Source organism: Taeniopygia guttata, chromosome 1 (assembly GCF_048771995.1).
Source record: "Taeniopygia guttata chromosome 1, bTaeGut7.mat, whole genome shotgun sequence".
Taxonomy (NCBI): domain Eukaryota; kingdom Metazoa; phylum Chordata; class Aves; order Passeriformes; family Estrildidae; genus Taeniopygia; species Taeniopygia guttata.
In genome coordinates this window covers 9419272-9441818 of record NC_133024.1, presented here as the reverse complement: position 1 = coordinate 9441818, position 22547 = coordinate 9419272, and the positions used below count along the sequence as shown (strand labels likewise).

The 22547-nt window shown below is 38.3% G+C and overlaps 1 protein-coding gene and 1 long non-coding RNA gene across 22 annotated transcripts in view; both read right to left on the bottom strand.

Moving 5' to 3' along the window:
* The window catches only part of ROBO2 (roundabout guidance receptor 2), a 1029224-nt gene that overhangs the window by 720670 nt on the left and 286007 nt on the right, over window positions 1-22547 (bottom strand). The gene's annotated exons all lie outside the window — the stretch shown is intronic.
* The window catches only part of LOC140685241 (uncharacterized), a 262181-nt gene that overhangs the window by 115759 nt on the left and 123875 nt on the right, over window positions 1-22547 (bottom strand). Inside the window, exon 2 of the long non-coding RNA XR_012058547.1 lies at window positions 7286-22547. This exon is cut by the window's right edge and continues 38805 nt beyond it. This is a non-coding gene — a long non-coding RNA (uncharacterized lncRNA). The remainder of the gene's footprint in view (window positions 1-7285) is intronic.

Here is a 22547-nt window from a genome sequence, read left to right as displayed (position 1 = left end):
TTTGATTTAAGGGACTTTCCCTACTGAGAAGGTATCAGGCAGAGGATACATGTGCTCTTCTAGTCATCAGAGCTCATTAAAACACACATTCCCCTTCCTTTCCCATCCCCACCCCCAGATTCCAATTAATGTATTGCAACAAAAAGCTATCAAATTAAAGTGGACCATTGAGCAGAGCTGCAGAAAATGCCATAACCATGATTATGCCAAAAGCCTGTGTCCCTTGCACTTCTCTGCACAGGAGTGGTTGTGGAAAGCAGAAGCTGGGAAAGAAGTGCTGCAGGAGGCAGCATTTGGATGGAACAACTCAATCAGGCAGCAGTGTTTATCAGCTAACATAAAGACTCAGCTTGAAGTTAAAATAAAGATGAGAAAAAAGAAAGACAGAAATCTGAGATGAACTTCTGAAGCGGATGAGAAATGGTATGTAGCGGGATGAAAGAAAAAAAGAGCAAAAGCAAGAATCTAAAAGAGGAAATTATGACATCACAGAATGGCCTGGGTTGGAAAGGACCTTATCATCTAGTTCCAACCCCGCTGCCATGGACAGGGACATCTTCCACTAGACCAAGTTGCTAAATTTAATGTCATAAAGGTGGTAGGATTTTAAAAACTTTTTGCTGGAATCTCTATGTATGCAAATTGAGACTTAGACAAAGGGTAACAGACATAATTAAGACCACAGCTCTGTTAAGAAGCACAAGTTTCATTACTGAGATAAGTCACAGTTCACTGATCTGTTTACCTAAGGATTGTCTAGAAAACCAAGTTTTGGAAGACAACACTGAAAAATTAATAAAGGAAGAGTCACATTCAATCTAGATAAGCAAATTCTCACTGAGCACAAAAGGGTAGCTGAGATTCTATAGCTAAGTTCAGCCTGAACCCAGTTCAGAAATAAGAGGTGGGGAGGACTGAGAAGGGTAAAAATATTTAAAACATATGCTACTTGAGATAGGAATAGGTGGACAGTTTTATGAATGGACTGTGCTGGGAAGAAAACGAGACTACAGGTGGCTCACTGCTACCCCAAGCAGACACTCTTTCCTAAACACATCCTATTAAAGGCATCCTTTGTCCACACAAACAGTGCAGTGCCCTGGTAACCCTTGGTAGAGCAAGGCATGAACTGCTGGTCACAGAGGGGACAGTAGGGTGGGTGTTCACTGTCATTTAAGCCTGCTGGTGCAAAGCCAACCAACACCAGCCTCAGAAAAGGTGTGGGACAGCAGCTCCTGTGATCCCATGGCTCTGCAGTGGGAGGGAGGCAGTCCAGAGACGCAGCACAACCATTGCTACCTGCACAATCCCGAGAGAGACTGTGCCTCTCACGTAAATTCAGATCTGTGCCTTTACAAATGCTCTGCCTACTAATTTCCTTACTACAACCACCTCTGCCTCAGTAATCTTCACCCCAAGACACAAGACAAAGGTTCAGTATATGAAGATATGCTCAAATATGTGTTGTTGCACTGGCACGTTGCCCACCACAGAGAAGACATGAATAATCTGTGACAATAAAGGGGTAATATTATGTCCTTTGAAAGGGGCATCTTTCAAAAATGCTTCATATTATTTATGACCAGATATAAAAAAGCCACTAGTTAATACAGTTAATAAACCATGACAAGTTTGCTTTAAATGAGTGGGATATCTAAATCCAACATTATTTATTAGGCAATATGATTTTTTCTTGGTGTTTATCCATCAAACATGGCACCCTTATTGCACATACATTATGCAAAGTGTCAAATTAAAGTATTGCTTATAAAAATAAACATTAGTTACTGAAGTGATCCAAATGCTTGATTAGAATGTTATTTAGGGAAGCTAATAAATATCTTTAATAAATCTTTTGAACAGAAGTGGGAAAGCATGTAAGAAAAATTTTTGGGGTCTCACCTCCTAGCTTTTCCTTTCTCCAAGCAAACAAGAGATAGAGAATTCAAGTGTAGAGAAAAGCACGTCTCATGAGGACTAATAAACCAAAGGCAACATTAGCTATTGTGGCATCTCTCTTACAATGAGAGAAAGAACATAGTAACAACCAAAGGGACCTCTGCAGCAATTAGTGTGCAGGAAGTCATGAATGGAGAATGGAGTCTCTCTTTGGTTTCATTCCACACCGTTATCTTGCATTTTTTAGCTGGAGCAGGATCAGTCTCCATAAATGCCCACTCATTAGGCACTGAGACCTGAAAAATGCTGAGAATGATTCATCCCCATGGGATTCAGCCAGGAATGAAGACAGCCAGTGACCTCCTGACTTTTCAGGGAGAGATCAGGATCGAGCCTTTGAAACAGATGCTGGAGAAAGAGACAAATTACTGTGTATGCAGAGCAGAAAGTTTATCTTCCAAAGTTTGGCACTCTGGTACACGTGTTAATTTGGCTTTTGCAACCAGAGAAAATGCTACAAACACAAAGTTAAGTATTCTTTATACACTTAAAGCTGACTTGATAACCTTGGGTAAGGTGATGAAGTTGGGGGGAAGGGAAGAAAAAATAAAAGAAAAAAAAATCCTGTTCTTAAAAATTTTGGATACAATTTCTCTTCATACTGGGACAAGGAGAAGGAATTTCTCCTGTGTCATTAAGCTTTCAGAGGATATTGAATTGAAGTATAAATAATGAGCAGAAATGAAAGGGGAAACTGCAGGCATAAGCTGAGGAATGTACCCAATGAGCTTACTGCATACAAACCATTTGCTACCATGATCATCAAATATATTTAGCTCTATTGGAAAAAAACAAAAGTACTTACACTGGGAAATTGTATGGCCTCTGAGTCTGGATTAAATGCTTTTCTTTGAAGTTATAATAGTTATAATAAATAGTTACTTCACTACAAAAATTTTATATCACTGGGAAGATTTTTGTTCGCTAAGTTCAAACTTTTTTTGGAAAAATGAACAAACAAAAAGTTTCACAAGAGAGGAAAAAGGCAATATTCCATTGTCAGAAGGGTTACAAATATGCTCCTTTTAAAAAACCAAGTAACAGAACAAGCACAGTCTGGGGTATCACCCCAGTGCAGCCAGCTAAACATGCAAAGCCTCAGCAGTGGGAACAAGTTTTGGGACTGTTTCTGAGACAGCTGTCAAATTGCTGATCCAACATTGCAGCAGGCAAATATGTGCTAGCTTAAATTTTTAGAGGTACTTGCACAACAGTATTTTAAAATTTTACCCTTTTTATACAGTCTCTGTGCAACCACATAAACAGAAAAAGCAAATAAAATAGCCCTTAGTCACATGCAGGGGTTCTATAAGCCTTTGAAATCACTTGAAGCATATAGTAGTAGAGTACAAATATACTTGGATACAAGGAAAGCAAGAGGTATAATAAGTATTTCTGGCCCAATATCTCAAATTCCAGAACAACGTCTGGTCTACATAAGATTACCCGTTTATTGTGTCTTAGATTAAGTAATTGGTTCTTAGGCTGAAAATGTAAATAACCTTTGATTTCTTGGCATTTATGCTGCTTTAAACAGGATCAGGGAGTAGTTTCTGGAGATACACATTTCATATTGATAAAAAGCCATATCAAAAAAAAAAAATCCAGAACACTCAATGGATATGGTTATTTGAAACAGAGCACATTGATTTAGCCACAGTTCTCATTAAAATTAGCTGCAGGCAGACCCCTAAAAATCACTGCATATTATAGGAAAACCACTGTGAATCACTCAAGCAAAGCAAGGCACCACAGTCAAACAGGTATTCCCAAGAGCCCTCACTAAAGAAAAACTAAATATTCTTTTGAAAATTTGAAAAAAGTGTAGGTAAACTACAGTGTAACTCGATTGGTTTTAGCGAAACTGTGACCTTCCAACATTTGAAGCCCTTTGCCACAATGATGACCTTCATTTCCAGAACGACAGGAGCAAGTATGCAAGGTTATGAAAATATTATTAAAATGCAAGTCAAATGAAATTTGATGAAGGTTACTGAAAGCAATATTCTTTACAGAAACCAAATGATCAAAAGCCTGGCTTTACTATCACTATTCCAGCAATGAAAACCTGATTCTGTGTTAAATATTTCTCAGGGATTATCTCAAATCCCTGTTTTCTTGCATAAACCTGCTAGGAAATCTCTGCTCCTTTATTTTACCATAATTTATTAAATCTAATGCAATGCATAACACTACTATATCGCCAGACTTCATATTTTAGAAAGCTATGGACAGTGCAGGAGGCTTTGTTGAGAATGCAAATATTACACAGAGTAGTAAGAAAATAGCAGAAATTACTTCCATTCTACCCCATGGCTTTATCACTTTGTCAAAATGTTCTGCTCAGAAATTTATTCAAAATTTTCACTGATCACACAATGATCTTACAAGGAATTTTTGTCTCACTTTCTATGAAAATTTTAGAGAAGATCAATCTGGGAAAACTAAAAAGGGAGGTTCTAATACCACAATATACCAGGAATACAGTTAATAATTCAGAAGTTGATTTGACACTTTTACTGATGGTTGCCCCAAATTTGGTAAAATTAACTGAGGTAAAATTATCTGATTTTATCTGAAGATAGATTTTCTACAGATAATACCACAAAATGTGTATTTGATTCTTATAGTTTAAAGTTAAGCTAAAAAAAGAAAAAGGCAAAACAAAGGTCAGCACTATTTTTTAAGAGCAAATAATTTGCAAATAACAGCAAACATTTAATAATACCAAAACGTTGAAAAAAAATCCTTATATCCTGGTAGTAGCCATACATAACCTATCTCTTAACTGCTATTAACTCCTTTTTTAATTTTAGAGTACCTTTCAGACTTTCTCCAAACAAACTAAAATGCAATTCTAATATTTTCCCAACTAAAGTCTGCCCATGAAACCACTGGTCCAAAATGATACTAGGCTGTTTAGGGTAAAGACAGCACAGGGCTGTCTTGGAGGACATTGCTAAACTGCACATGGCTTCATTTCATATGTGATTTTAAATACTTCCTTTATGGATAGAAAACTGAGGCCTGGCAGTTTCCTGTGCTGTAGTGATGGGGAAAGGTGTGAAAAGCTCTCACGTCCTCAAAAATTTTGTCAGTGTGGGAGAAAAATCTTGGCTCTGCTACTTTGGTGTTCAGCGTGAGGGCTGCCTGAGAACTTTGGTGCACATGAGATGAACTCTGGCAAGACCTTGCTGCTCTGAGCTTAGTTTCCTCACAGAAAAATATATAATCCCTCCTTCATTTATCAAACCATTGACCTAAGTGGCATCTGTTCAATCTTCTACAAGGCAGTGCTTGACAAGAATCTGATTCTTTGGACCTGTTCCTTCTTGGCACTGAAATGGTTTTATGATATCCTGGCAGCACACATTGACTCTAAATCCATTTTGACTGTAGGAACTTCCTCTTCAGAGAATCCTCAGATGACTGTTGAATTGAGCCCTTAGTCACATCCAGCATACCAACACCATAGTCATATTGAGATTTCTAAATTATATTCATTTATGTATTTCCAAATCTGACCAAAGCCAACCTATAGAATATTAGCACTACAATTGTCATTGCCATTGTCTTCCAGTATTGCTGTACTTGTTTCTGTCATTATATTTGTATTTTATTAAGAAAATAATTCCCAATTGGAGATTCTATCCAATTTCTTTTGTTCAGATAACCTGGTTCACATTCTAGACTATATCCATAGTTTAAGAGTGAAAATGTATTCCTAGAAAATGTAGGTTTATATTTTCAGCAGGTGATCTGAACTTTTTGAACTAAAATACAAAAAAAAACTATATTTCACTGGATAATTTAGAATAAGCTCTTCCAGTGCACAATACCTTACAGAAATGTAGGAAAACCTTCTAAGCCTACCTGCCTTACTATTTATAGTTATTGATATATGAAAAATGTAGCATTTAAAATTTCAGGGTCTCCTATAATTTTTTTACTTAAATATAGCAGGCTACCCTCTAGGTGTCTTACTAATCCATTTACAATTTTACCCCTGTCATTTGATTATTGGTAAACCTACTGCTGGATTTTTAAACATTTAAAATTGCAGATCTGGGCAGTAAGTAAAAAAAACCAAACAAAAAACATTGGGGTAGCAGCTATGAAAAATAACACTTGGGCATTTTCTATTATCTTTTTTAAAAAACAAAACAAAAGCCAAACATGCCTTAAGATTATAAACTTTAAACTATATCACATTTTGAAAATTACTGAATTTATGTACTTTTTTTTTTTTTTTGTATTGCTATTCCTCGTTCTGATAGTAAATCTGGTGAGACTGCACCATTAATCTTTACGGTGCTGCTTCAGGGTGTTCAGACTTCACGCTTAATTGCTGGCTGTGACCTAAAACACCTCTCCAAAGGTAACTCTGACAGGACCTCGCAGGGTCTGTAGGAAGCTGCATTCCATCTCACCTTAGACCTTTAGAGGGCAGTGCTCCCTTTGGATACCCAGGCATCTTCCACAAGGGCATGATGCTTCCATTGCCTGGCAGAGGTAAAACTTGGAAGCAGCAGAAGAAATTTCAAAGAACAAGAAAATTTCTTGCTTTGCTGATATGGGGAAGGAAACCCATTAATCATGTGCCGTGCACTGGGTGATCCCTTTACATTTTGAAGGGCAGCAGGGACTTGAGGTCTTGTCAGTTTGGCTTTGACAATGACGCTCCTGTGGCTGCTGAGAGGAGAATGCCTACAGAGGAAAGGGTAGAGGGAAGTAGTCATAAAAATGAAATGCATCATACTGCTACCCCACTTGTCTCATTTTCATGCAGGCATTCAAACATTATCACGGCCAGCATGGCTTCTATCTGAGCTATCAGCATACCTTGAAGGATCAACACTGTTTGCAGAGTCACAGCTGTTTTCCCACAGCTTTAAGGAAACTTCCCAGTGCACCCATTCACCAGACTCCCTGGCAGCCACATTCCCAATGTCACAGACTGTCACTGCTGGGACCAAGGTCCCTTCACAGGGGTGGCTCCAGTGACCCAGTGGGTCCCTGCCTGACTCCCTGCACACCCACTCGCAGTCAGACCAATTTTCCTCATAGAAATCCCAGGATTTCCATAGCAGAGTATCAGATGTCTCATTCCACAGTGCCATTTATCCACATACACACAAACAGGCCAAGCTGCTTCCTCCAAGGAGGGACTCTGAGCAAAGCAGACCCTGGGCTTTTACCCTCTCAAAGTCCAAGCACACCAAAGCCTCCCCAGCCATCAAGTCCTTCTGTGTCCCACAGCGTCCCTCACCTGGCTGTGCCACAGGTTCCTGTGCCCTTTGCTGTGCAAAGGGTGCCAGTTCACAGCCTCTTGTCTCTGGTTCTCACCCACAGCTCAACCTGAGTACATTTCTCAAGAGTAAGAATGTACAGATTTCCTAAAGCCTCCCTCACAGTGCTATGAAGGGCAACAGTGTGGGGCAAGAATCTGAAAAGGGCCAAGAATTCATCTAGTGCAAGACCTGCATTCTCCTTTTATATGTAGTTTACCCACAAATACAAAGAGTAAACTTTTCAGATTTAATTTTTAAAAGAGAAAAAAAAAAAAAAAAACCAAACCACAAAGAGTAAAGAAGGCTCAGGGCTCTGATCCATGTGTCCAAACACCTGGTGGAAGGAGTCAAGAAGAGGCAGCCAGGCTCATTGTCAGTGGAGCCCAGTGACAGGACAACAGGAAATGGGTACAAATGGGAATACAGGAAACTCCATGCCCAGCATCCTACCCTGCACTGAGTCCTAATAAGCCAGACATCACTCCTCTGGGGCTCCTTCATCTCTGTCCCGTGCCCAAGGCCTGCAGCTGTGCCTGGGGATGGTCACTGGGGGCTACAGGACAGAGATGGTCAGGGAGGGAGGGCACTGCACTACACTCCAAGACCATCTTTCTTGAAGTTACTACCTGATCATGACCTGTTTGCATCATTTTAGCATGTTTGAACAGGTTTCCCTGTTCAAGTTATACTTAAAAATGTTTTAAGTGCATCTTTAGACACAACAGATGAATGTCACAAAGTTTCTGCTTTGTCCTTGTGCTTCTTCCTGACACCAGGAACACACAAAATCCTGGTTTTGAAGAGTTCAGATGAAGGGTCTTCACATGTAGGATCTGATTGACACCTTGGATTTGACATCATGGTCTGTATTGCAGAGCTTTACTTATAAATGATATTGCTGGACACTGTAGCAACTTTATATATGATTTTCAACAGGATTACAATAAAACTATGACCTTTCTTTCACTAGTAGCTAATTAGCACACAAATCTATCCTTTTCCTGTCACTCACACAAACTATATGAAATAATTTAGAGGCATAACAAGAGGTCACAAACTATGCTATTAAATGTTTTTTTGACAGCACGGCTCTCTTTGCCCAGAGACACCATGGCTGTGTGCATGACATTTTGTGCCTGGTGGTCCAGGCTTAGGAAGATCCACAGGGTCTGCATTGTGGGTGTCAATATCTGAGAAGGTCATCCAAACCCTCTTCATATTCACTGGGACAAACAGGCCTGTCTGGAGAGTGTTCTGGCAGAAGAGGAACCACGCCAGCAAGCAGCCAGCTACTCCATGAAATAAAAGGGACTGACCCCCTCTTCTGACTATAAAAACAGCAGAGAACAGTTTCAACAGAAAGTATATAAGGCACTATATTCTTATACTATGTTTTTTGTACAATTTTTATACTATTTTTTAAATATCTGATATAGCCCAGTAAATTAAATTTCACCAATAAAAAAATAGCAAGATGTAAGAAACTAGACCTATTAAACTTCTGAAAAACATTTATAAGGTACTAATTATTAGCTATCATCACTTGTAGCTCATGAACTGCATTTATACTTTTCAAGGATAGGACCACAGGATAACTTAGAGTAGAAGGGATTTCAGGAGGTCTTGTCCAAACTCCTGTTCAGAGCAGAATGCTGGCACTGCCACAAAATACAATGCTTTATCCAGATTGCCTAGTAGGCAAGCATTAGCGTCACCCTACCTGCTTGATGTGGCATCACGACCTTGGTCCTAAATGAATTTGTACCATGATTGCTTTCACATTTGGCTGAAGTGCTGCATACTTTTTATGCATCCTTTGAATGCTCTTCCTTGGGTTAATAGCCATTCTATGTGATCTCTCAATGGTTTAAATCAACAGTCATCAAAGAAAAGCTATTTTTCTGCCATAACTTGAGGCCCAAGAAGTGTTTTTAAGTCATGAAAAAGTCGTACTAACATTTAACTTGATAAGTAGCCCCAAGCCATGACGTAGTGTTCAGTCATAGAAATTCACATACAAAATCAAAATGCATTTTAAATGAAAATCTGATTAAGTGCAGATAATTTGCTTCTATGAGAAGTATGAACTTTAGATCCATGAGAATAGGGACATTTTTTTTTTTTAATTCTTTAGACTTAGGTTGTTGGTTCAAAACAAGTCAAAGTGAGGCCGTATATTTCAGCTCACAGTGCACATTCACTTGTACTCATTGACAGAAATTGAAAACAATCCATTTATTCATTAGAGAGTGCCAAAAATAACTCAGCAGTTTCTGTTTTGCTTCTATTCATAGATTTACTCATTTCATGTTAATCACTTCTTTCAGCACTTGGCACCTTGCAAAAAAATTCAGAACATCTTCAATTATTAATTGTTTACTGCATTCACAAAGTAAAAATGAAAACATAATACTAATAGCACTTTGTAGCAATCCCATGTAATGAGATTGGGGCATTTGAATCCTCTGTAATGTACCTTGCCATTTTGATTAATATCATGAATGGCAAAGTAATTTCAAGCACATAGATGCATATTCAGATGTGTGAAGACAATGGTTATTTAAAGCATTTCTTGTTTAAATGTAGAATTGGAAAGTCTTAATTATTATTCTAAATTATCATAATAATAGCTGAATTTGGTTTGCTTACTGTACGTCTTGATTAAGCCTCAAAGGTGTATGCATTTGTACATTTTTAAGATTCCATTCCATTACTAAATGACTGACATTTCAATAAGAGGCTTAAATTAAACCATAGCAAAAATTGAAGCAGAAATGGTAACACTGACTTCCACAATAAATCCTGTCCCTAGGGCCTTTTTGAAAAGTGATGTAGTTGTTGTCTCCTAAATTGTTTAGAAGAGGTTTTACAGTAATGCAACAAATGAAATCCCATAGATAGCATTCTATTTCCCACAAATAGAGAAAAACTGATATGAAAATTTCCAGTGTCATAGTTTATGGTGATCTTGTCCTGAATAAACTCATAAACACTTTCTTCTGCCATACAGTTTATATGTTGCTGCCTCACATTTGGATTGATGGTTGACAGCAGCAATGTATAAATTATGCATGCCAATTTACTGAACACCATTAAACCCAAAGAGTATGGGTAATTTCAATAATTATACATATAAATTGTATTATTAGCTCTGTCAAACTCAGTACCTGGATAGCATGTCAGTATATAATATCTACTAGGGATTCAAAAGGTTCAGGATTTTGCATGAGGTTGGTGACTGGAGAGGTTCCAGCTGCCATTTCCACATAGTTCATACCTGTTATATGCAACTAGACACCACTCCTAAGATTCAGAAAAGCTTTGGTGTTTGTTGGAATCAGAAATGCAAGGAGCTTTCAGAACTTTGGGCCTTTATGCCAAAGCTGAGAATTTGGATTTGATCTGAGTCCTTGGAAAAGGCTTCCAAACTTGGTGCTAGAAGCAAGAATGTGGATTTATAATTTAAAGCAGTGACAAGTTAAGCTAAGTAAAGGAAAGCTTAGAGTTTTAGAGTTTAATATACAGAAAAAAAAAAATAAAAGTAGTTACAGAGTAAACAAGGAGTTTAGAGTGCAGAACTGCAGGTTTGTGTGCCATAGCATGTTGGCTAAAAAAGCTTACACTGTAGCATGGGTCCATAAGACAAAATATTTAAGGATTGGGTCAAAACCATAAATATCCTTGTTGACAGTGTTTTAGTGGTCAATAACTCCTTAAAAGGTGTTGTAACTAAGGGTCTTGTGACCTTCTGAACCATGCAGCAAAAGATGTGAACTGAACTCACCCTTCCTACCCATGTAGAAGATAAGAAAATAAACCACATCATCAAAAACACCTCAGAGGTCCCACCTCTAACTTATTCAAAACTCCCCACAAGTGAATTATCATGGTGTTGGCTATCTGTTCACATCTGTGCTGCATTATTAGAAGATAAGAACTGAAAAATAATTACTTTTAGTAAATACTGCACCCGAGGAATTTAAATTTCTGTCAGCAGAGAACTGGAGAACCTTTTCCTCTGTATTGCTGAAACTTTCAGGTACCTGTTAAATCCCAAAGCTCCACTCTAGTGATGTGCCTGAAAATTGCTGCTTTTCACTCAGAGAGGAAAGCTTCCACTCTACTACTGTTTACCAGCTTCCCTTCAGTGCTGTCTACAGGTCCCAGTATGGTAGCTGTGCAAATGCATAATGAGAAAAGCCACAGAAAATTACTTTAAATGGACAAGGAAGACAAAGGATTGGACAAACATTTTCATCAATTATTTCAGTGCCTGGTATGCTTTAGATGCACTGCACAGACAAGGCAGTGTCAGCATATGCACACGGAATTCTAAATTTTTCAGGAATTTCCAAGTGAAAGTCTTACAGAGACTGCTGCTAAAAAACCTGACATCTACTTTCAAAACAGAAGTCTCAACAGGAGTGGTGGTAACAGCAGGTGCGCTCAATTATTGTTTTAATTTTAAAACTTAACCCAGATACAGGGAGATTAAGTTAATATTTTGTTCAGTGTGAGTGTATCAGCCTGACCACTGGAAATAATGGTGCAAAACAGATTTAATGTGACCAACATTATTATTATTAATTGGAGGGTTGAGAAATGTATATCCTCTGCAGTCATAATGTTTGAGCAGTGTTCTACATATGCTGATTGCATATTTACATAAAATGCTCACACCCATACAGAATTCTGATTTGGCCTTACAATAACCTTTAGAATTCCATTAAAATATTTTTTTACATTATTCACTAGAGAAACAACATGCTTCTGACCTTCTTTTTTTTTTTTTTTTTTTTTTTTTTTTTTTTTTTTTTTTGCCAATGCCACCAAACCCTCAGTTTCTTGAGTTATTTTAAGACAATTTGTAGGTAACAAGAATAATTTAAATTAAGTAGTGTGGATAATTAAGCATGGAAAAGGAAGGGAAATGTATGGTATGGAAAGTAACGTAAAACATAGGATATCATGTAAAAGGAAGGTAAACATAATGGCCATGAATGGCATGTTACAAAACAGCAACCAAGGGGGAAGAAATTCTTCAGAATTTGCAGACTATCAGCAGCTCATCCTTCAGTAGGAAAGTACCAGGGAAGCACAGGAAACTTTCTTTTCGTTCCCTTCAGTTTATAAAAGAGCATTTTAGAAAAGCAGAGAGGCCTCCTTATGTTGTGTGACACTGAGGGGTAAGGATGGGTAATTGATGAAACAGATTCATTTTTTCCTTCTTGACAGCAGCCCTCTGAAGTGTCTGTGCTGAATTGCCTGAATGCTTGGTTAGCCCATGCATTGGAAAGCAACAAGCTTCTCCAACAGCCTATGGTAATCCCTCTCAGCTGCTTAAGCAGACAGTAAAATATCTCACCCACCCTTTATTGGTCCTTCCCCTTTTTTTTTCTTTTTCTTTTTTTTTTTTTTTTTTTTTTTTTTGTGATTATGTTATTAACTCCCGGGCTTCTAATGAATTTAAAAAACCCCAATGTCCCCACATGTTGTCATCTGATAGCAATCACTCATAATTACTACCACCAAATGCCTTCAGCACTCACACCAGCACATGCCACACAGCTGAACTAGATCAGCTGAGCCCTGCAGCCACCAGGACTATTCTGAATTACACCAGCTCCAGATCTGGCCCTGCTTTTTGGATTTTGCCCTGTGTGTCACGTTGCATCTTCTGTAAGCACACTTGCAGAGCCACCTGCAAGGTGTTCTCTTGCAGGACAGAATTAATTTAAAGTTCCTGCATTTTAAGGATCTCTCTGCAGTGTGATGAAGGGCCAGTCCCTCAGAGCCATTCTCCCAAAGCTGTGCCCTCTCTGTCCTGCCCACAGATACATTCAAGCGCTGCACTAACCAATAACAAGCTTCAAAAGGTAGCCATGCAACCAAGAAACACTTCTGTCTCTAGTTTTATTGTATGGGGATTATAATTTCAAACTACCAAACTGAAAGCAGACCAGCTGGAAGCACCCCCTGAAAGAGCTCTTGATTCGGGATGAGCTGGTTGTGCTCATCAACCACAGAGGTACAAACCACCCTGTAGCATCCCAAGAAGTGCAGAATCATGCCCAGGCTTTGTGTAAATCATGATATTCAAGGTACCAGAAAGACTGTAGCTTGTCCATTGAAAGTCATGAAAGAGGAATTATTTTATTTCCCTACAGTTTTCTGGCTGTACAAAATTTTTACTTGAGTACTCCTATAGTCCAGATCACAGCGGCAAGCCTTACCTCTCACTGATTGTACAACAGGAATATATTTTCAGCCTGTTCTTATGTCTTCCCTTGAGACTTTTCTTCTAGATAGGGAAAGTAATCATACTTCTTCCCTCTATGCCCAATTTATTTGGCAAGAACATCACCACCAGGAACAGTCAGAAGCAAAAGCTGCATCCACAGAGCTGACAGACTGCTCCCCACCCCGCAGCAGATGATTACTGCCGTGGCTGTGGGTCGCTGACTGTGCTGTCCCTTCACAGCAGGAAGATTTCTAAGTGCTATTTTCTGTTGAAAAGATAGGCCAATAATTCCATGCACAAGTGTCTGCCTGCAAACTCTCCTGCTCAACAGCATAACCACTTTTACTCTAACCAGAGCTCACCAAGGCTGCAGGCAACAAAATAGGGGAGATTATTCAGGGAGCTGCAATATTTACCAGTTTTTCCCCAGTTTTCAATTTCTGAGTATTATTTTACATTTTGTGGTAAAAATATCATGCTTTAAAGAAGAAACTTAGAAGAAAAATTTAAGCATGCACGTACACAATATTCAGCATGCCAGTTTTTTCACTTTGTTCTGCAAATAGTCCCACAAAAATAACACACCCAAATGTTTGTGACCACGTGGAAGCACTCAAGATGAAAAATCCCTGGACTATTTTTCTGAAATGCTCTGACTGCAGTGACTCTTACTGTTGCTCGTGCTTCCTCTTGTGTAATGGGCACTTTGGAATGAAGCCCCACTGACTACTGAAATCTATTGCATTATTTCAGCTCTTGGAGATAAAAGCTGCAGGAGGTACAAGTCTAAAATGGTATTTTGGGAAGGTAGGGAATAACTCTATCTCTGACTACCTAGTTTTCCAGGGAGCTCTGGCTAAGTAAATGATATTTGTTCAGATAGCTGGAAATCAGTGTAGAAGGAGCAGGTAAACTCAAACCCTAGCCAGCAGAGAAAAAATTATGTTTACAAGATTTTTAACTTCTATTATTTTATGCATACAACAGGTGGAATTTGGGATGGAACGAGTACAAACATCACTATTATTCCCTGTTTTTATTGCAAAGGTATGTGGACAAAAAAGAACAGGCAGCAAATATCCCATTTAGAAAGACAGAGCTAGTAAAAAAAAAAAAAGTCAGACCTAGTAAATAGAAAGGGGAAAATAATAGGGAAATAAATATTTGCAAATTTTAAGAAAATAAAAATTGAATTTCAAGCTATAAAATATTGTTTGGTGTTATGATGTTAACAAACATTCTGGAATATTGGAAGAGGTCACTTCAGACATGTACTGAACACACCTAATCTCCATAGCAAGTGAAGAGACACAATCAGATTCTAATCCCAAAGATGCAGTTAGAAATTACTCTGGGTAAGCAATGCAAAGAGATTAGACCCTGTTATTAGAAAAAATGGAAAATAATTTCACTTGGCTTGAAGGAGTTTCCCTTGCCTGGTAGCTTTCAGGAATACAAAGTCCTAAGAAAACTTAGTATTAGAGTTCCACTTCATTTGTGAAAGTAAATTGCAATTTACATTATTGATGAAAATCACTTCTTCATTTATGTACTAAATTAAAATCTAGTAGAGTAAAACTGATATTTTCCTTTCTGTGTCAATTTTTCACTATTCCTTATGAATTTGTAGTCTGATCCTAGTCTGAACAAAGTCAGCTGAGCCCCATTGGCACAAGAGTCTCTCTGAACTAAATCTAATTTCTTTCTTGTTTTACTGGCAATTAATCAACAATTATTTTTATGTATCCACAGGACACAGAGGATAGAGAAGCTAGACCAAAGGGAAACCAAAAGATACTGCCTAAGTAATCTGTCTAATGAAATTATCATTATCCCAGAAAGGAAAAAAAGATGTTTTTCTCACTCAAAGTCCAAGATGATTTTCTAGCAAAACATGAACTAACTCAAAACATCTGGATGATAAGAGAGTTCCTAATTGTTCTGAGTTTAACTCTGGATCTAGGTCTGTACCCAACGTAGTCCTGAGACATCCATTTGGACTTGGACCTGACTATCAATAAATTGGAAAATTCTTCCAATTTATGATTGGACTAAGTTACTCTGACTTTAGAGCTGCAGGTGAATTGGGGTTCTTTTAACACACAAAACTGTTTAATTCAAGAGATTCATTTAGGATCCATTTGAATTATGCTTTATCTAAAATCAGAGGAGTGATTAGAACCTATACAGTAAACATATAAGAAAGCTTCTCACAAGCATTCCACAAATAGCTGAAAAAGTAGTGTTTTTAGGACATCATAAATGGCCAGGAAGGAGGCAACACAATTAAAAAGCTAAGAGAAAAGAGCTGAATTATGCATAGCTCATTAAGCAGAAAGTTATCCTCATATCTTTGGTTTGCTCTATTCCATTATGTTTTCTTTGCTGTTACCAGTGCTGGCCTTCCCAGATCCATCAACCTTTTAGCACCCTGCACAACCTTGCTATGCCTCCTTTTATGATCCACCTTTCAAATATATTACCATCTGCCTAAGTTAATTTCCCCTTCATCAAGGAGACATTTCTAAAAATGTTCAATTTCTTGATTTTCTGCCCTAAACTTAGTCTTCTTTTGTTCTTGGAGAAACAGGTGGCATCTATACCTTCCTGAACATCTCGCACTGCGTGAACGTGTCGTAAACAGGAAAGTGAATCATCACAGCAGCCATCATGATGTTAAGGTGCTCTTCTTCCTATTCAACTCTTTCCTTACTGTGTTGACATAATGGATTAAAACACATTGACATTAATTCTGACTACACATAAGTGGTTGTCTTTCCTTTGTTCCCTGGTCATAACCCCTACAGGCTGTATCCTCCTGTTTGTCTCTACATTCACAACCAGAACCCTGTTTTGATCTTTTTGTTTCCAGAGATGATAAAAAAAAAATGAAAACAATGCAAGTTAAATCTCATTTAAAATATAAGCAGTGACTACAGTGGAAGAGGAAGCCAAACACCCTGGTGGTGCATGAAAAGACAAAACTTTCTAACTACACACCAAAACCAACTCCATGTGCAATAACCTCATGGAATAAAACCTGACCCAGATCTTTGAAGAAAGGTGAATGGAAGCTTACATGGACTCATTTTTCATGCATCCAGAGAAGAGTGCTCGTGGCAAAAACAAGAGGCCAATTCAAGAAGCCTTAAACAAAAGGGATGAGCTCTGTGCAACTGCAGGTAAGTCAGGGGTTAAAGCTGCCTCAGATAGCCAGAGGCTCCACAGCTGCTTCGAGTGTCTAATTGTCAGCATCTTCTCTCACATCCAGATTTATTGAGGAAAGCAGGGAGAATGCACCTTTTTCCTTTGGGGAAAAAAAGCATGCACATCTTCAGCTTGTGTGTGTGTGTACACACCCACATAAACATACACAGATGAATGCAGGAGGTGGCCTTGCGTGTAAAGCAGGCAGACAGTTCTACCCTCTTAATGGATCTGTGCCTGACTGGTGTTTCTGCATTGGTTTCTTTCATTTTTACAACCAGGATAATATTTGGCAGCCAGCATATCTCAAAAGACTGTTATGTTGACAGTTACTTTCTGCACAGAAATATGAAAGACTAGAATGTGAAAGACTAGCTACACTTGTCAATAAATGGATTGGATTAGATTTAACTTTTAAAAAATTTATTTATTTTACTGAAAATTGTTCCCCAAAGCACTTTTAGACACCTCTAACTGGGATATTTGCATACCCAGTTTAATTTATTGAGGTACAATATGTTTTCTGGTACACACTCTTGAGAAAGCAGCTAACAAAGTACATTAGAAGCAATATAACACCACCAATGACCTCAGTCTTCGGGGAAGTATAAAGGAAACTCCCTTTGCAGCCGCAAAAAACATTTAAGAAAGTGGCAGGGCCACGCAAAGGTCCTTCTACAGATTCCTCAGGTGCCCTCTGCAGATTTACACATTGCAGCTATTTTTCACTGTGCCCTCTGCTATCCTTTGTGTGACACTCGTGGAAAAGAGGTAAGAAAATGTACCCTTTTTTAAAAACTGATCTCAGAGTAGGTCAAATTTCTCCCTGATTTCAGATGTAAGCCACTAATCAAGTAGTGTTTGCACTTCAAGATCAGCAAAGGGAAAATAAAAAGCTCACGAAAAGACAGAGTGAGAAAATATCCTCAGAAACAGGAAAGACTAATAAAAACATTTGTTAGAATTTTGCAACTGGGGCCAAAGTTGACCTGAGAGAATACTTTTAAACTGCCTCTGAACTCTTGTACCACAGTTCACTTGATTTAGAAAAGAAATTGAATCCCAGATGACATGAAACCTGCTATGGATGTTTGTATCTTGGAAAAGGGAAAACTATTTCCTGCAGGGCTTGAATCAATGCTGCTAAATTCCCTTCCTCCCATACATCCAACCACCGTAGCAAGCTTTCTCTCCCACCCAAGAAACATTCTCAATAAAAACTGCAGTTAAGACTTATCTGTGCAGGAAAGACCCCTTCACCTTCAGGCAAGTGAGGTTTCCTGCTCTTTCTTTTAGGAAAACCAAGGCTTTCATCTTAGCTGGAAAAGGAAGGGAAAGCTTGGAAAGTGTACTTAATATGCAAGAAATTACAGATGGCAAATCCTTATTAGATCATTTAGCTCACTCATTTTCCAGTGCAGGATATTCTCTACGGTAATGTAACAGTGAATTCATTGAAGTTACCCACTCAGTCTCACTAGCCAGAGCTTATCATTCCAGGGAGCACTGCACTGTCAGGAAAAACTGTTCCCTCAGTCATCTTTATCAAGGGCTATCCAGAACAGACACAGATAAGGGTTGAACCACTACGGCACTACACAGCAGTGCTAAAAAACTTAGGAAGATTTTTTTTTTGCTTTTTGAATTTAGGTTTTGACATGACATAAAAAAACTTCTTCCCCAGACCATCCAAAGGCAGAGACAAGATGTCTGGATTAACACACAGCCTGTTGTAGCTTGTGGTCGAGTTGGAGAATTTGCAATTTAATTGAAACTGTAAAGTGAGAAGGAAGGAAAAATGAACAAAAGAAGGATTAAGGAAGTTATTTTTTCTCTTCACTTTCAAGGTCTTTTTCGCGGTCTGTGGGAGGAGCTTCCTATAAACCTCTTGATTGCTTCATTAAAATTCTCCCTTATAACTCTCTCTGAAAACAGTATGGCCACTGGCAAAACTGCCTATCATAATGATAAATATTATGCTATTTTCCCCCTTCATTTCCTCTTTAATTACTTCCTTAATTTATTGAGATTCCTCTTCTTTCAACCCTACTAAGGTCACCCTTTGATTCTGTTTTTGTGCAAATCCCTAAAAGTAATGCTCTGGTCACTGACTAGGGTGTGTAAAATGCACAGTGGTACAATATTACTCTCTAATAATATATAATTCTCTCACAAAAACACTACTAGTTTTTCAGTTTTCCCCAGGATGATCAAGAAACCACAATCACTATGGAATTTAAATGCTTTTAAAAATGTGTGCACCACAAGAAGGGACTTTCAGTTGTGTACACCAAGCAAACTGTAGCTTTTCTAGGATTAGATTTTCATCCTCATCAAGACCTGATCTCACATTTCCATCAAGTTTCAAAGGTTACTATCAAGGCTTCAAATTGAGCTGGCTATCTAAGTCCACCCCACTAAAAGCATTTTTTCCACAAATAATAAGTTTTTCCTTACACATGTAAGTTTATAAAATAAACTTATCCCCTTTAGTGGTTTTACTATTACACAGCAAAATACTCAATCAACCAAAAAAAATAGGTGGATCTTGGAATCTCAATAACTTTCCTTGTAGAAGTTCTGCAAACAAAAACTGACATTAAATATGATTTGAGTGGCAATGTTGTTACTGAAAATCTAGTTTTCTAATAGTTTAGGACAGTGCTGAGAAATTTTCAAGCAGTGAAGGAAATGTGATTTTAGCCCCCAGAAAACAGCCTTTAGTTTGCTGCAGGTAAGGCACAGCTGGGGCCAGCACAGGCAGAGGTTTCTTTCCAGAAAGAGCACAGGGTTTAGTGATACATGCAGCAATTTGAGTCTGGACAGGACTCTTTTCCCTCCCCTAACAAAACAAAAAGAGTTTTCCTCTTAAATGCAAAAAAGTTGGATATTTCTCAGGGAAAACAGTGTTTGGAACACTATGTTTCATGACTGCATACGGATGTAATCTCACAGTAAATTTACAATAGGTTAGGAACTCTGTTATGAATTTTGTTGTTTATCTCTAACTTATAGTATTAATTGCTTTTCTTGCTCCTGGTTGCATATTGTTATGAGATTTAAATTAATCCATGTATTTTTTTTCCACTTAAACAGAATGGACTTAATTAATTTTGTAGATCAGATAGTACAAGTGAGTTATATAAGGGGAGAAGCCTGTACAACCTCAATCTCAATAAAAGAAACAAACACAAATGAGAAACATCTCATCACTTTTCTGATAAATCCTCCTCTCTGATGCTAAACTTCAATAAGAACCTGAACAATATAAAAACTGCTTTAGGGTTTCACAAGGCTCATAGTAGAACATCACATGGCACTATGGAAAACTGATCCATCTTGACCTCTCCTTTCACAGCTACACATGAAGATAAATTCTAACAAACCTCCAGTAAATACCCATATTTATACTGCATGCTTTCAGAAGCAACGGGCAAAGATGATAAAATTAGATTAAAACTGATATTTCAATTACATTTCAAGATTATATGTGATCACATTCTTGAATCTTTCTGGTTTTATCTTTCATTAACAGATTTATAGCAGTGATAAATTATTCTTTTAATCAAATACCACTTTGTGTACATTAAATCTGAAACATGATCATTGTATCTTTTGCAAGAGAACAAGAGAAGAGCAAGTTGTATAGTATCAGTATGAGTGCAAAGTAACTCATGTTTATCCATACCTTCCACAAGCAACTAGATATGTATGTCTCCTGCTAATTGAAATTCTATTTGGTTCTCCTTTTGGGTTCATTCTCAAGGTGGAATGTTAGGTATTAATTCTGTTGCCTGGGATATCCCTGGTCCTTGTCTTGGCCTCAGGGGTCCAGCTCCCCCACACAATATGCCCTGCAACTCTGCTCCAGTTAAAAACAAAGACCAGAAATAGCAAATCATTCATACAGAACTAAATAAACTGTGAGTGCAGACATTTACCACCACTCTCAGCAAAAACCCAAAACGTTCAGCATGACCCTGTGCTTCTTCCTCACCCTCTCAGAGGCCTTTGGTTGGCACATACACTGCCTGCAGGCACTGAGCAGATGTTCAACAGACCCAGAAGCTTCATTTCTCCTCCTGCAGCAGTCCTGGAGGAATATTATGGGCTCCCCCTTGCACAAGAAAAGAGTGACATGAAGAGTATCCATAGGGAAGTGGGGGCAGGAGGGGATACAAGCATGGAATTACTCACTCCACAGAATAGAAAGCACATGAGCATCAGGGAAACAGAAGAGGAATACAATAACCCACTGTCAAAATGTCAGGGGAGTGAGTGGGGCTCAGATGATTTTGTATCAGTTTATGTAGGCAACTTGGCGACCTAGAAATACCCAGAAAGCACAAAGGGAATGGGAGTGCTATAAATGCTACAAATCTGCACACAGTCTCAAGATATACTCACAGTAACTTTTACTGAGAGAAAAGCTCTCTAAGGTAATTACAGGCACCACATTGCCTGCTTGCTTCTTGCTCTGTGTTAGAGATAAAAAAATAATTTCAGAGCAGTGCAAGTGCTCATATGAACTACTGCAAATAACTTCTTCAAAGTTCTACTCCCACACTTAGAACCAAAGAGAACTGAGCTTTTATCCACTGAAACATGATTTCTACAGTGATTGATTCAAGGTTACTCCATCTTTTCTCTAAATATATCTGCATACCTTAGGAAAAGTAGCACATACACACATCCCCTAATATCAGGACCATAGCTAGGCTGCTATCATCTAATGATCTCCATTTACAGGCTTTCATGGATTCAGGAAAGCATGTAAATGAAACATTTTAAGCAGACAACAGGGTCTGTCTTAGTTTTGCCTATGCATGTTAAGCTTGCAATCACACCAGTGACATAGGAAAGACATTGTGAGAAAATCACAGGAGGAACAAAATGCAGCTGGATTGGAGATTAAAAAAAAACAGATTACAATCTTTAATAAAAGGAAGTTCTTGAAAGCATGTGTGCTCTCTTGTCTTTGGAAATTCAAGGCAGAAGCCCTACTTGAAAAAACTACCTAAAAATATTTGTTAAACAATAGCAAAAAGAGACAACATAGATGTTTTCAGGTTAGTTTTAAATTATATTTTTTCCTCAGTGTTTTGCTCCTAGTAACATGTAGGCACGCATTTAAGTTTGCTCAAAGAACATTGATTTTGGAAGTATTTGTAGAACCAGGTGCTTACCACATCCCACTTTTAAATCACTTCCAAGCACTTTCTGGCATGTAACAGGCAATTATTACAACCCAGAATTGCTCTAGTTTGAAAAGAAGAAATACAAGATGAAGTCCACAAAATTGACAAGTATTTTGTGCAATAGCATGAATAGCTTTTCCAAAATCACTGCTAATGTTCTACCATGAAAACGGAGCAAGGGGAACACACATCAATCCTTCTGCCAAAGTCATGCCTAACAGAAAGGGCTGCCTTGAGAAGGGAGACCTGACAGATTCTTCCTCATCTCCTGCCAGGAGATGCTTCTTGAAGATTTTAATAACATCTACAGGATAAGAAAGAAGAATAGATCTGCTTTCCAGTTCCTTAAACCCAAAAATCACTGGTCCTCCACAGCATCACTCACCATGGCTGACTGGTCTCATGTGAAGTCAGCCCTGTGAGACCTGTTTAATTTTTTATCCCTCTCAGCAGCAGAACATTAATGGGTGGCAGGTTTTGGGGAGCAGAATTCTGTTTGCACACATTAAGGATGACATGGGGTAGGATACTGCAATTCTCCCAGCACAATGCATTTCATAAATTCCACCCACTAAGCATTACATTACGGTGTGGCTCCATTAGAGACACAGCTTGGTTGTTATGTAGTCAAGGTTTGCAAGCTCATAGGGC